The sequence below is a fragment of the Gopherus flavomarginatus genome, chromosome 5 (assembly GCF_025201925.1).
Source record: "Gopherus flavomarginatus isolate rGopFla2 chromosome 5, rGopFla2.mat.asm, whole genome shotgun sequence".
NCBI classification, from domain to species: domain Eukaryota; kingdom Metazoa; phylum Chordata; order Testudines; family Testudinidae; genus Gopherus; species Gopherus flavomarginatus.
The window spans coordinates 57505115-57520217 of NC_066621.1; the positions used below are offsets into that span (position 1 = coordinate 57505115).

Consider the following 15103-nt stretch of genomic DNA (forward strand, 5'->3'; position numbering starts at 1 on the left):
ACGGTGTTTCACACTCATATCCTTTGTATTAGATTTTAGTGTTGTAAGAAAGGTATTTGTAAGATATAACTGGGTGGGGGCATGGATTCATTCTTTGTCTTAAATGTCAGGTTAAAATTTAAGTTCTTCAACATATTTTCTTGTGTAAGTTACTAACTCCACATTGATTATTTGCACTTTCTGGTTCTTGTGCAGTAACGCACAATGCTGTCATGTTGGGTTGCAGAAACTATATGGGAGTGTTTTCTTAAGAAGTATTTAAACATTTTTATTTCAAAAATTTTAGTGGGATTTGTATTTTCATAAAATCATAGAAATGTAGGGCTGGAAGGCACCTCGAAGTCATCAAGTACAGCCTCCCTGCACTGAGGCAAGATCAAGTAAGCCTAGACCATTCCTGACTGGTATTTGTCCAACCTGTTCTTAAAAACCTGCAGTGATGGGGATTCCGCAACCTCCCTTGGAAGCCTATTCCAGAGCTTACCTCCCTTTATAGTTAGTTTTTTCCCTAATATCTAACCTTGCTCCTGATTTAAGCCCATTACTGCTTGTCCTGCCTTCAGTGGACATGGGGAACAACTGATCAGTCATTCTGAAAACGGCCCTTAACATACCTGAAGAATTATCAGGTCCTTCCCTCAGTCTCTCTCCCTCTGCCCCCACCACCCCCAAAACTAAACATGCCCAGTTTTTTTAACCTTTCCTCATAGGTGAGGTTTCTAAACCTTTTATTGTTTTTGTTGCTCTCCTCTGAACACTCTACAGTTTATCCATCTCTTTCCTTAAGTGTGGCACCCAGCACTGGATGCACTACTCCAGCGGAGGCTTCACCGGTGCCAAGAAGAGTTGGACAATTACATTCCGTGTCCTACATACAACACTCCTTTTAATAAAACCCAGAACAATATTAGCCTTTTTGGCAACTGCACCACACAGTTGACTCTCATTCTAACCTAGCAAGTCATTCCCCATTTTGTAGTTGTGAATTTGATTTTATTTTTTTTTTCAATTCGTAAGTGAAGTACTTTGCACTTATCTTTACTGAATTTCATCTTGTTGATTTCAGACCAATTCTCCCATTTGTTGAGGTAGTTTTGACTTCTAATCTTGTTCTTCAAAATGTTTGCAACCCCTCCCAGCTTGATGTTATCTGCATATTTTATAAGCATACTTTCTACTCCATTATCCAAATCATGAATGAAAATGTTGAACAGTACTGGACTCAGGACTGACCCTTGAGGGACCCCAGTACATATGCCTTCCCATTTTGACAGCAAACTATTGATAACTACTCTTTTTGAATAAGGTTTTTGCACCAGTTGGGCACCCGCCTTCTAGAAAATTCATCTAGACTGCATTTCCCTAGTTTGCTTATAAGAATGTCATATGGGTCTGCATCAAATGCCTTACTTAAATCAAGGTACATCATGTTTACTCCTTCCCCCGTATCCACTAGGTCAATAGTCCTGTTAGAGAAAGAAATTAGGTTGTTTGGCATGATTTATTCTTGACAAATCCATGCTGACTATTCCTTGTAATTCTAATTTCTACTATGTGCTTATAACTAGATTATTTAATAATTTGTTCCAGTATCCTTCCAGGTATCTAAGTTAAGCTGACTGGTGTATAATTACCTGGGTCCTTTTTGTTTTCCTTTTTAAAGACAGGTATATATTTGCTCTTCTCTAGCCTTCTGAGACCTCACCTGTCTTCCACGAGTTTTCAAAAATAGTTGCTACGGGTTCCAAGATTGCTTCAGCTAATTCCCTAAGTAGGTGAGGATGAATTTCATCTGGCTCTGCTGACTTGAATACATCTCATGTATCTAAATATTTTTTTCCCTATTTTGGCTTGCACTCCTTCTCCCTTGTTCCCTCAGGTAATGAAGGCTGCTATCAAATCCCCCCTCACTCTTCTCTTCTGCAGACTAAATAACCCGAGTTCCCTCAGCTTTCCTCATAAGTCATGTGTCCCAGCCCCCAGTCATTCTTATTGCCCTCCACTGGACTCTCTCCAATTTGTCCACATCCCTTCTGTAGTGCGGGGACCAAAACTGGACACAATACTCCAGGTGTGGCCTCACCAGTGCTGAATAGAGGGGAATAATCACTTCCCTTGATCTGCTGGCAATGCTCCTACTAATGCAGCCTAATATGGCATTGGCCTTGGCAACAAGGGCACACTGCTGACTCATATCCAGTTTTTCGTCCACTGTAATCCCCTGGTCCTTTTCTTCAGAACTGCTGCTTAGCCAGTCAGTCCCCAACCTGTAGCAGTGCATGGGATTCTTCCTTCCTAAATTCAGGACTCTGCACTTGTCCTTGTTGAACCTCATCAGATTTCTTTTGGCCCAATCCTCCAATTTGTCTAGGTCACTCCAGCGTATCTACTTCTCCACCATCTGCAAACTTGCTTAGAGTGCAATTCATCCCATCATCCAGATCATTAATAAAGATGTTGAATAAAATGGGTCCCAGGACAGGCCCCTGGGGCACTCCGCTTGATACTGGCTGCCAACTAGACATCGAGCTGTTGATCGCTACCCGTTGAACCCGACAATCTAACCAGCTTTCTATCCACCTTGTAGTCCATTCATCTAATCCATGCTCTTTTAACTTGCTGGCAAGAATACTGTGGGAGACCCTATCAAAAGCTTTGCTAAAGTCAAGATGTATCACATCCACTGCTTTCCCCAAATCCACAGAGCCAGTTATCTCATCATAGAAGGCAATCAGTTTGGTCACGCATGACTTGCCCTTGGCGAATCCATGTTGACTGTTCCTGATCACCTTCCTCTCCAAGTGCTTCAAAATGGGTTCCTTGAGGCCCTGCTCCATGATTTTGCCAGGGACTGAAGTGAGGCTGACTGGTCTGTAGTTCCCCTTGTTCTCTTCTCTTCTCTTCCCCTCGCTCCCCCACACACTTTCAAATATAGGCACTATATTTGCCTTTTTGGTGATGTAAGATGCCATGCACAAGGTAATTATTTTGTTTTTACTTTGGTTATCTAAGACTTATGAAAATAGAAAGATGTAAAAGAAATGTGAACTTTTGAACTTCAGCAACTAAAGAAAGCTAAATGGTGCCAATTCAGAGACAGCCAAAATCTGAGTTCCTGGATAGTGGAAGTCAGTTGCAGGCTTTATAAGTGCTTTCAAGTTGGCTTCTCTGTTTCCTCAAAACGTGAAACAAGGGGAAATTACTAGAAGTCTCCTCTTCATATTCAGAACTCTAATTTCCAAAATATCTATTGAATGCTTCTACTTTGTTAAACATGGACAGTGCATTCATATTCCATCCCAGAAGAGAGGAGTTCAACCTGTCTAGATGTCCAAAGATGTCAGCAAGGTAGGCTAAGCATTCTACTCAAGATGAATTGAAAGAATCAGTAAGTAGAAATTGCTGCTTCTTTGAGAAAACCTGCACTTATGCACTCTTTGGGTTCAGTTTGTACTTTACTATGGGAGACGCACGTCTTTTAAGTATGAGAGAAGAGTTACTGGTTAAAGAAACCTATGCCATCAAGAAGCAATACAGAACAAGAATTCATTAGATAGCTATGAATTAAGTTGTTTGCAGTGTTGTGGCTTTGTTGGTCCCAGGATATCAGGGACAAGGTAGGTAAGAGAATATTGGACAAACTGCTGGTGAACTTTCAAGCAGCACCAAGCTAGGTTGTACCTTCCACCCAACAGAAGATGGTCCAGTAAAAAACATTACTTTGTCTCTCATGAATTAAGTTTTTTCTATTTTATCAACTTCTTGCAGGACCTCATGGTGATTTTTTTTCAGGCATTTCCTCAACAATAATAGTATTACTACTGAGGGAATGCTGTGCCAAAAAATTAAATTCTCTGTGCACAAAATTTTAAAATTCTGCAAATGTTATTTATCAAAATAACACAATATAATCACATCATTTTTAATTTGCTGACAAGTATTTTGAAATAAATTACCAAAATAATTGAAAATGGTGTGATTATATGGTGGTGTTTTGAAAATTAAAATATGCAGAAACTTACAGAATTTTATTTTTTAATTTTTTTTTGTACAGAATTCCGTCAAGAGTACCAGGGTTCTGTGAAGTGCAATCTGGGTGTGGACAGCTCGGTGGGGACAGGATGGATTTGATTTAAATCAAATTGATTTAAATCACTAGTCAGGAAGACTCAATTTAATCATGGATTTCTACATAAAAGTGCATTCTTGTTGGTTGTTATAACCTTAATACATATTCTTCACAACTCAGAGATAAACATGTAGGTTTCATTTTTAGAAGGGTACACACTATACATTTTTAAAGTGATTTATTTTGAAAACTTCAGATTAGTTTTACAGCTATATCAGAAAATGACTGATTGGTTATTTCATATACCAAAGGTAATTGAAGCAGATATTTATGGAGTCATTGGGAGGTGATCTAACTCCAGTTTAACAGATTAATCATTAATATTTGGAGGATTTTCTTGCCATGCGGTATTAGGAGGAGAACATCACCAGGCAGACATTTAAATTTTTTTATTTAACTAAAACAACAACATTATGTATTCTGGTTTTTTTTCTTCAACAGCAAACATAATATTTTAACAAAACAAGTGCATGAATTTTTTAATTTAATTAAACATTAAGTTTTTTAAAATCAGGTTTGTTTTCGTTAATGGTTTTTAACTAAAATAGTGTTGTTGTTGTTCTTTTAAAAATACAAAAATTAAATTGACTACATCAGCCAGGTCAACCTGAGAAACTTAAAATATTGGCTTCTGGAGCTAACTCAGTCATCTTCACCGTCATTTTCCTGTTTGTTCATAATCTGGAAAAGAAAAACGAGCTTTCCTGCTTTTTCAGGTCCCAAATGTCTTCTCAATTTGAAATGAATTAGTCCAAATGAAGAAAATATTCTTCTTCCATCAACAGAAGAAGCTACTGCTGTCAAAAGTGAGATTATCACTTCAACAGTCTCTGAATCCAAGTGCTTAAATGACTTCCTTCAGTTCACTGGGGTGACTTTCTTTAAAACATCATCAGCAAATATATATTTCTTGAATGGTTCTTATTCCCAAACTGAGTCTCTTTTACGGCCTGCTGCCATTATAGATTTTCCCTTCTAGTGAGAGAATGGTATGGTAGATCTCAATCAATGAAGGCTGCACTCAGAAAGACCTCAAGACTTCTGGAATATGTTGCTCAAATAGTTTAACTTTTGTTTCTACTGCCTGTCCCTCCCTTCTCTCCTTTATCTCCAGACTTCTTCTCCTTGTCCAGATCTATTTTGCCCCCAACTATCTTCTGTTCATTGAACTTTTTGATACTTTGCACGTTTAGAGAGGGGTAAGGGATTGACTCTGTACACAAATTTGCAGAGGGATAATAGGTCTGTTGTTTCTCACCTCTATATATTATTTATTTAAAAACATTTTTGCTGTTAACAAGCATGTTATTTCTGGAGACACAAATCCAGTCTGAAAACTGCAAAACTAAGCCTCTCTCATAGTATCTTCTAGAATGAGCACTGAGTGCCATTGGGTTAGGGTGAGATGAGATGAAGAAAATATCGGGGCACATGGGGGAGTCTGCCGGTGGAGCAACAACAACCAAAAAAAAAAAAAAAAAAAAAGCCGGGTGCTGCTGGCGGAGCAAAAAAAATATAGCCAGTGTTGCCAGCGGCGCAAAATATCGATCAGGACGAATAGCGTCCTGATGAAACATTGGTTGGGACCTGGGACAACCACACAAATATCGTGACTGCCCCGATTTTATTGGGATAGCTGGTCACCCTACATTGGGTAGCTAGATTAACCTATATAATCTATACAGATGCCCCTGGAACCTCATAAAATTGTGTCCCTAATCCATGAACTATTGGAACTCATTTACAAAACTTTTCTTAAACATTACTTGAATATATTGTCTCATACGGTAGAATTTATAATCCCTATTACATAAGATATCTTTTAGCCATAATTTATCTTTATCTTTAGATAGGTTTTTGCTTCAAAAAGCATTTTGTCAAAAAAATCCAAATAACAAATAACAAAAATCAGATTTTTTTTAAATCATTGATTTTTATCCACCGTGGGTTGGGGGAACTGGGTGCAGGGGAGAATCTAGATGCACAGGGGCTTGGTGTGGGGTTCTGAGTGCAGGGGGAATGAGACTCTGCAGGGAAGTCCAGGTGATGGTAGTTAGGTAGTGGGGGGAGTATAGTATGATGGTGTAAGAGACAGTGAATGCACACTGTATTAACTACTATGATTTGGATCCATATGACTCGTCCGCTATTCTGATATTGCTGGCCTCCTCTATGCACAGGGAATTCCCTCTCCTCACTGAACATGAGAAATCTTTGCTTCCACAAATATCTTAAATAAGTCTTTTCTTTTTTTCTGGAACATCTATACCAAACAGCAAGTGTGTTTGTTTTTTTGTTTTCCCCCAAGAGAGAACCATTAGACATGTATGCCTCATGAACATTAAAAGTTGTACAGGAACAGGTTTATCGGTTATCTGGAATTACATGCTAGACACTCTTCCTGGGGATTTAAAAGCAGTTGCTCTATTACCTGCAGTGATATGGGGGAAATAGAGTTTTTAATTTGGTAGCTGCTTCAGGCACTGTAACTTTTGAAAGTTTTGAAACAGGATAAGATTTTCTGAAGTGATATTGCACCTTATAGTCTGGTGTGATATACTGAGGGAACAGGTAAGATGCCTGAAGGATGTTTGTGTTGATAGTATGAGTAATAGAGTCTTGTTGATTTTTAAAGGTTTCACATTTTCTTTGAAATCTTCAGGTTTGTGTGTCTATAGCTGGACGTTCAGTTTCTGACTGGCATTAACTTTGTACAGTCCTGCTTTGTGCAATCAGCAATGGATTCGTCACATTGTTTTCTAATTGATTGCTGTAAAAGCATATGTAGTTTTTTTTCCTGCATTTTCTTTTTCCTGTTTTAAGTAATCAGTACAACTTGCTAGTCTACTTTCCCAGAAATATTTTTTACCTATTTAGCCGAGGGGAGAGCTGATCGCTAACAGAGACTGACTAGTCAGGCTGTGTGCGATGTGACCCAAGGAGGCTCAGTTATTGGGACAGCGTGCCAGTTAGCTTGCAGGGCAACTGGACCAGCTCTGACCATTTTTTTTTTTTTGGTGAGCTGTCTGTGTGGGGCGCGCATTGTTTTTAGTGGGGCTTGTTCGCTGTTTGGCAGCTAGGGTGACCAGACAGCAAGTGTGAAAAATCAGGACAGGGTGGGGGGATAATAGGAGCCTATATAAGAAAAGACCCAAAAATCAGGACTGGCCTTATAAAATTGGGATGTTTGGTCACTCTATTTGCAGCAGAGAAACTCAGGCCCAGACCCAAGTTTCATTAGCAGCTGATGTAGTGTAGTAAATTGTTCTGCATAAGAATATGCTACCACCTTGTACTGAGCATGCTCAGTTCATCCGTTGAAGCCACTGCCCTAATTAGCCGTAAGATTCTGCAGACTGCTTTTGATGGGTTAAAAATTGGCAAAGGGGGCGACTAGGAGCAGAGGGTGGAAGTTTACTCGTCACGGGGTCAAGCAGCTGGAGGCAGCATTAGGAGAGGGGTTAAATGGCAAATTCAGAGAGAGGGGGAGGAAGTGAAGTGAAGCCCAGGAGTGAGGTGCTGGCAGGGGCTAGCAATTACCCAAGTGGGACTGAGAGACCAATGCTTGGCAAAATAGTTGGGGGGGGGACAAAGGAGCCTTTTTTAATTTGGTCAGAGTGGCTTTTTTGTATGGTCAGACGAACTAAGCATGCTCAGTAACATCTGCTGAAGCCTTTGCCCTTCACCCTGCCCGCACTAGCTGTAACATTCTGCTGACCGCTATTTACAGGGGTTCAAAGGGGGTGAATCGAGAACTGCTGCATCAGGCACCAGTTTTCTACCGCAGCAGTTTCTTACAAGCGAATATATCAGTAGCTGCTACCAGTAGCGCATTCCTACACGGCCGGGCCCGGGCCCCACCACGCCAACAGCCGCCTGCCCGTGCAACGCGCCCTGCCCAGCCCTACCAAGGACACCCGGGGGCAGTGACGTGGCTGCTTCGTGCCTAAGACGGCGGCTCGGACGGTCAGGGGTTACGCAGCGAGTGAGGATTGCGCGCGGGGCTGGGACTGGCCCATTCAAACGCACAGGACCGAGCCGCCCCCGGCCCCTCCTCTCGCGCGGCGAGGCCCCCCTTTGTGCATTGCTGCGTACGGAGGAGGCGTGTCCCGCTGCGGCCGCCGTACTACCGATGTGGTCCGTCACTGTCGCGGGGAGCGGTTCCACGTCAGCCGGAGCGAAGCAGCGGGCAGAGCCGGGGCTGGAGGGGCCCTGCCGTGGGCAGCACGGGAGGCAGGTACAGCGCCTAGGGCGGCTGCGGAGCGTGGAGGGCGCGAACGCCTCTGCTGGGCCCGTGTCGCCGTGAGGGCCGCGGCCCCCGCCCCCTTCCGGAGCCCGCGGCCCCGGGTCCCTCAGAGCCAGCGGCCTCGGTCTGGGCTGAGCCGCAGCCTCGAGGATGAGAGCGAGTCCCCTGGGCGGGCAGCCGGTCCAGTCCGGTCCCTGCTCTCGGCGGTCCGGGGGGTCACGGTCGCCGTGCAGCCGCCGGGTCCTGTTCCCAGTCTGCACCGATTTGTTTCGTGAGCTGTGGGGGCAGCCGCGGAACCATCGGGCCCGGTCTGTACAGCGCTGGTGAGGCTCTCGGGGAGGTGATGTAGAGAGGTTTAAACTTGAGCTCCCCCTGGCCGTGCGATTGGCTTTGCTCCTCTGCACCTGAGGCCGCCTGCCCAAAACTCAGCGCAGGGTCAGGGCGTGAGTTTGCAGCTTTACTTTGTTACAATTTCTTTTCACCTTGTCTAAAAATTCTCATTCTCTTTGTCCTGAAACTTTGTGCCAAAATTGTTTGCGGAAAGTTTCAACAAAGATCCAGTCAACTGATGTTTGTTTTGTTTTCTTTCTCGGTTCTTAAACATATGTTTTTTGTTATGGTTATTTAGCAATATTGTTAAATCTATGGAGTCAATATGAATACAGACAAAATTAAAAGTTATAGCTATCGATATTTATAATAGAGGTTATGAAATAAGCCTTTATTTCTATTTACTATTTAAGTGTCTCATTTTGCAGACATATATTTAAATAGCTTTGTGCTGGAGCATTGCCATTGAAGTCAATGGCACATGATTAAAATTGAGTCCATATGAGTTTGCAGATTTGAGGACATGGTAATTTTTTTTAATAGCAATTCATCTTTTTCATAAAGATTAGGAAATGACTGAACTTGAAAACTTTGAACTAATTATGTGGCTAGTTCTCATCAAGGAATAGTCACTTGGAAAAATGAAAAGAGAACTTTTTGTACTGATGTTATAAGCAATTGTAACTGTGCCTCGCATTGTTGATGTTTTTATCCTGTATCTTCAGAGCAGTGAGTTTTAAAATAAGTAAAGTTGGTGAAAAACACAGTTATGCACCTCTGTAGTTCTAGGGCTAATGATTTAGGGCAGGGGTTCCCAAACTTGGTTCGCAGCTTGTTCAGGGTAAGCCCCTGGCAGACCGCAAGATGCTTTGTTTACTTGAGCATCTGTAGGTACGTCAGCTTGCAGCTCCCAGTGTCTGTGGTTTGCCGTTCCCTGCCAGGGCGTGAGCGCAGCAGAGCCACCCTTTGTGGCCTGTGCCTCTTCCCACAGCTCCCGCGAACGGCGAACCGCTGCCACTGGGAGCTGTGTGTGGCTATAGCTGCAGACACTCAGGTAAGCAAAGCGTCTTGCGGCCCACCAGAGGCTTACCCTGAACAAGCTGCGAACCAAGTTTGGGAACCCCTGTTTTAGGGCAATGGTTCTCAACCAGGGGTGCGTGTATCACTGGGGATATGCAGAGGTCTTCCAGGGAGGGTTCATCAACTCATCACATGCCCACAGCCCTCTGAGGCTTCTTAAACATTTTGATAACCTTTGTTTATTTTACAATACAACACTAGTTTAGTTATATAATATACAGACTTATAGAGAGAGACCTTCTAAAAAACATTAAAATATATTACCGGCATGCAAAACCTTAAAGTGAATAAATGAAGACTTGGCACACCACTTCTGAAAGGTTGCTGACCCCGATCTAGATATTTGCGTAGTTTTACAACAGGCTACATAAAAAGCACTAATGAAATCTGTACATACTAAAATTTCATACAGACAATGACTTGTTTATACTGCTCTATATATTATACACTAAAATATAAGTACAATATTTATATTCAAATAGATTTATTTTATAATTGGTAAAAATGAAAAAGTGAGCAATTTTTTAGTAATAGTATGCTGTGACAATTTCGTATTTTTATGTCTGATTTTGTGAGCAAGTGGTTTTTAAGTGAGGTGAAGCTTGGGGTACGCAAGACAAATCAGACTTCCTCCAGTTCACTGGGGTGACTTTCTTTAAAACATCAGCAAACATATATTTCTTGAATGGTTCTTATTCCCAAACTGAGTCTCTTTTACGGCCTGCTGCCATTATAGATTTTCCCTTCTAGTGAGAGAATGGTATGGTAGATCTCAATCAATGAAGGCTGCACTCAGAAAGACCCCAAGACTTCTGGAATAGGTTGCTCAAATAGTTTAACTTTTGTTTCTACTGCCTGTCCCTCCCTTCTCTCCTTTATCTCCAGACTTCTTCTCCTTGTCCAGATCTATTTTGCCCCCAACAATCTTCTATTCATTGAACTTTTTGATACTTTGCACGTTTAGAGAGGGGTAAGGGATTGACTCTGTACACAAATTTGCAGAGGGATATTATTTTAAAAATAAAGGAGTTAAATGCAAAAATCTGTGTCCATGCAAAGTTAACACTGAAAACCTAAAATGTGTAAAACCAAGAAATACAACAATTGAGTCTTACAGCTCAACTCTTGAGAATTTTCAGCACTTATGAAATGTTGTATATTGGCAGGGTTTTACATACACTGATCAACAAAACCTGAGTATACCTTCTTTGAAGCCTCACATGATTCTCAAGAAATTTACAGGCTTGTAATTGGTGTGAGGAGAGCTATTGTAGAGACCATGTAGAAGTTATAAGCCTGCATATTTTGTGGAGCTTATTATGACCATTAGCACCATGTTTCAAATTTCTCAAAATGAATAAGTTCCAGCAGGTGAGCTCATTGGGATGTACAGGGTCACAGGGACCGTTGGCATTAATGTAATCCATTATCATAGTTCTGATGCAGCTACAGCTTTTTAACAGACCTTCAGACTTAACACAGCATGGAACCTAGTGCTCCAGACAGGAACTACCAAAGGCGGTCCCCTCTCTCTTATTACGAAATGCTTATGTAACAATCGGAGCTCTGACAGTGCTTAGCAAATTTGATATCCCAGAAGTTCTGGAGGAATGCTCATATAATAGGGTTTTTTTTAATGAGTAGTTGAATTTGATCAGTTTAAACAAGTTTTAAATCTACCGTATATACTCAGTCATAAACCGATCCCCCTCAAGATGGATAAGTAAAAAATGGAAATTTTTTATAACCTGTTCATAAGCTGACCCTATAATTCAGGGGTCAGCAAACTTTGGCTTCCGGGCCATCAGGATAAGCGGATGGTGGTCCGAGATGGTTTGTTTACCTCAAGCATCTGCAGGCATGGAGGAAAACCTAAGTAAACAAAGTGTCCCGGCACACCAGCTGCTTACTCCAATGGGTCAGGACAGCAACTGGTGGGGAAATTTTTTTGGGGGGGAGAAGCTGGGAGTCAAGGGAGTAATCCCTGTGATCAACCCCCACATAACCTCACCCCTAACCCGGGACCCCCACACTCTCTCCATCCCATCCCTTCCCAACTTATCTGGGGAGGGCCAGGGAAGGATGTCTCTGACCTGGCTGGAGCAGCTCCGGCAGGTTGGGTAGTGCGGCCGCAGGCTGGGCCAGGCGGCATGGCGGCAGTGTGCTCTGACGCCCAAACGGTGCGGCCACAGCCTGCTCTGGGGCTTGGGACCAAGCAGCATGGCTGCAGCCTGTCAGCCCTGGAGCTGCAGCTGCTTTGGAGGCTGGGGGTAGAGCAATGTGGCCAGAAGTGTAGAGACTCTGGCCCTGCCTCTTCCCCTCTGTCTCTGCTGGCTGTGCTGCCTCTCTTGGCTCCCTCTCTTGGGAGGAGGGGCTGTGTCCCACTTCTCCCTCTCTATACCTGTTCATAAGCTGACCTCCATCTCTGGTGCTTCCCTTTTTTACTAAAAAAAATTGGTTTATGAACGAGTATATACGGTATAGGTTCATCCTTTTGTTTATGTGTGATAGAGAAGACCTAGTCAAGGGCCGAAAAATCAGGCACCCCTTGCCGTCACCCACACAGATGTTCGTACAGCGTATCCTAAAGGGTTTCAACTTGTCACCAGGGTCAAGAAGGGATTCTTCTCCACCCCATGTATTATGGAAGAAGGGGTTTTTTTGTTTTTATTTTTTAAGATTCTTAAGCATCAGGAGGTGGCCATGGGTGGAGACGGGATGTTGTGGGGTGCGGTTCGTCCAGGGTTCTGCATAACATCGAGCATTCTCTCAGGTGCTTGGCTGGCTGGTTCGTGCTCACATGCTCAGGAGCTAACTGATCACCAGATGTGGGAGCAGGAGGGAATTTTCCCCCCAAGTCAGATTGGCAGGTTTTTGCCTTCCTCTGCAGCATATGGGTGCAGATCACTTGCTAGGACTATCTGGGTATATCTCAACCATTTCCTTGCCATTAGGACATAAGAATGGCCATACTGGGTCAGACCAATTGTCCATCTAGCCCAGTAGTCTGTCTTCTGGCAGTGGCCAATGCCAGGTGCTTCAGAGGGAATGAACAGAACAGGTAATCATCAAGTGATTCATCCCCTGTCGCTCATTCGCAGCTTCTGGCAAGCAGAGGCTAGGGACACTTCAGAGCATAGTTTTGTATCCCTGCCCATCCTGGCTAATAGCCATTGGTGGACCTATCCTCCGTGAACTTACCTAGTTCTTTTTTGAACCCTGTTGTAGTCTTGGCCTTCACAACGTCCTCTGTCAAAGAGTTCCAAAGGTTGATTGTGCGTTGTGTGAAGAAACACTTCCCTTTTGTTTGTTTGTTTTAACCTACTGCCTATTAATTTCATTTGGTGACCACTAGTTCTTGTGTTATGATGAGGAGTGAATAACACTAAGTTGAAAAGTCCCAATCTTATTTATCTTTCCTCATATAGAAGCTGTTCCACACCCCCAACAATTTTTGTTGCCCTTTTCTGTACCTTTTCCAATTCCAAAATATCTTTTTTGAGATGGAGTGACTAGATCTGCATTCAGTATTCAAGATGTGGGTGTACTATGGATTTATATAGAGACAATATGATATTTTCTGTCTTACTGTATATCCCTTTCTTAATGATTCCCAACATTCTGTTAGCTTTTTGGACTGCCGCTGCACATTGAGTGGATGTTTTCAGAAAACTATCCACAATGACTCCAAGATCTCTCTCTTGAGTGGTAACAGCTAATTTAGACCCCCATCATTTTATATATATAGTTAGGATTATGTTTTCTAATGTGCATTACTTTACATTTATCGACATTGAATTTCATGTGCCATTTTGTTGTTGTCACCCAGTTTTGAGAGATCCCTTTGTAACTTCTTTGTAACTATCTTTAGCAGTCTTGTATCATCTGCAAATTTTGCCACCTCATTGTTTACCCCTTTTTCCAGATCATTTATGAATATGTTGAATAGTACTGATCTGAGGACAGATCTCTGGGGGACTCCACTATTTACGTCTCTCCGTTCTGAAAACTGACTATTCCTACCGTTTGTTTCCTATCTTTAAATCAGTTATGGATCCATGAGAGGACCTTTCCTCTTATCCCATGACAGCTTACTTTGTTTAAGAGCCTTTGGTGAGGGACTTTGTGAAAGGCTTTCTGAATATCTAAGTAAACTATATCCCCTGGATCACTCTTGTCCACGTACTTGTTGACTACCTTAGAGAATCCTAATAGATTGGTGAGACATGATTTGCCTTTACAAGAACCGTTTTGACTCTTTCCCAACAAACTGTGTTCATCTGTGTCTGATAATTCTGTTCTTTACTATAGTTACAACCAATTTGCCTGGTACCGAAGTTAGAACTCTTGGGTGAATACCATCTGGTCCTGGTGATTTATTCCTGTTTAATTTATCAATTTTTTTTGTTCCAAAACCACCTCTAATGACACCTTAATCTGGGACAGTTCCTGAGATTTGTCACCTAAAAAGAATGGCTCGGGTTTGGGAATCTCCCTCACCTACTCAGTCATGAAGACCTGTGCAAAGAATTCATTACGTTTCTCGCAGTGGCCTTATTTTCCTTGAGTGCTCCTTGGTCCCTCCTGTTTTCTGACTGTGGCACATAATATAGTCTAGTCTCCTGTGGGCTGTAATTCTTTGATCTCATTTCAGTTGCTGGATTAGTGTGTGAGTGCTAGTTAGTATTGGTGGCCTGTAATATAGAAAGTCAGACTAAATGATCCTTCTGCCCTTAAACTCTAACTTGATTGCACCTGTTTTCACACATTTATAACTTCTTGATATATTATGCTTTGGGGCTCAAATGATCAAGATTACTACTTTTAGTGGCTAAAAATTTCATGCTCTATAGCATGCTTAATAAATATTAAAATAGAGAGTCACAAAACTCCGTAGTAAAGTGTATATATCAATTTCCATTTTGAGACCAATTCTGAACTACTTACATATAACTTCCAGAATAAAAAGCTACTTTCTGCATAAATTTATCATGGGTAATCTCTGCCCAGAGAATTCTTAAATTTGAAATTAATAGAACAGATGGTTACAAAATATTGGAAAAGTGACAGTTTTTCATTTAAAAAAAATCTTCTAATTAAAACATTGCTATGTAAAGTTTCAAACTTTTTTTTATATATGAGGTCTTAATAAGAACTAGTGAAAATGACTTTTCTTACACCAAAAATGCTCAGTTATTACAGGGGGATCTCCAATATGTGTTCTGATTTTTGTGAAAGGCCTAATAAACATTACAAGTTTTACTCTCCTAACTTAAGGGTATAGCTTCAAGGCATAGTTAGCTTCTCTCAAGTTAGCT

The 15103-nt window shown here is 41.9% G+C and overlaps 2 protein-coding genes across 4 annotated transcripts in view; both read left to right on the forward strand.

Annotated features, from left to right (window-relative positions):
• LOC127051789 (uncharacterized) overlaps positions 1 to 15103 on the forward strand; it is a 434435-nt gene that overhangs the window by 91821 nt on the left and 327511 nt on the right. The window lies entirely within an intron of this gene.
• COPB1 (COPI coat complex subunit beta 1) overlaps positions 8032 to 15103 on the forward strand; it is a 39952-nt gene continuing 32880 nt past the window's right edge. The window contains exon 1 of one of the 3 annotated variants that reach the window (XM_050954518.1): positions 8032 to 8362. The gene's annotated coding sequence lies outside the window, so the exon portion shown is untranslated. Of the gene's footprint in view, positions 8367 to 8580; positions 8699 to 15103 lie in introns of those variants that run through there. The other 2 variants (XM_050954517.1, XM_050954519.1) reach the window with 2 other exon arrangements.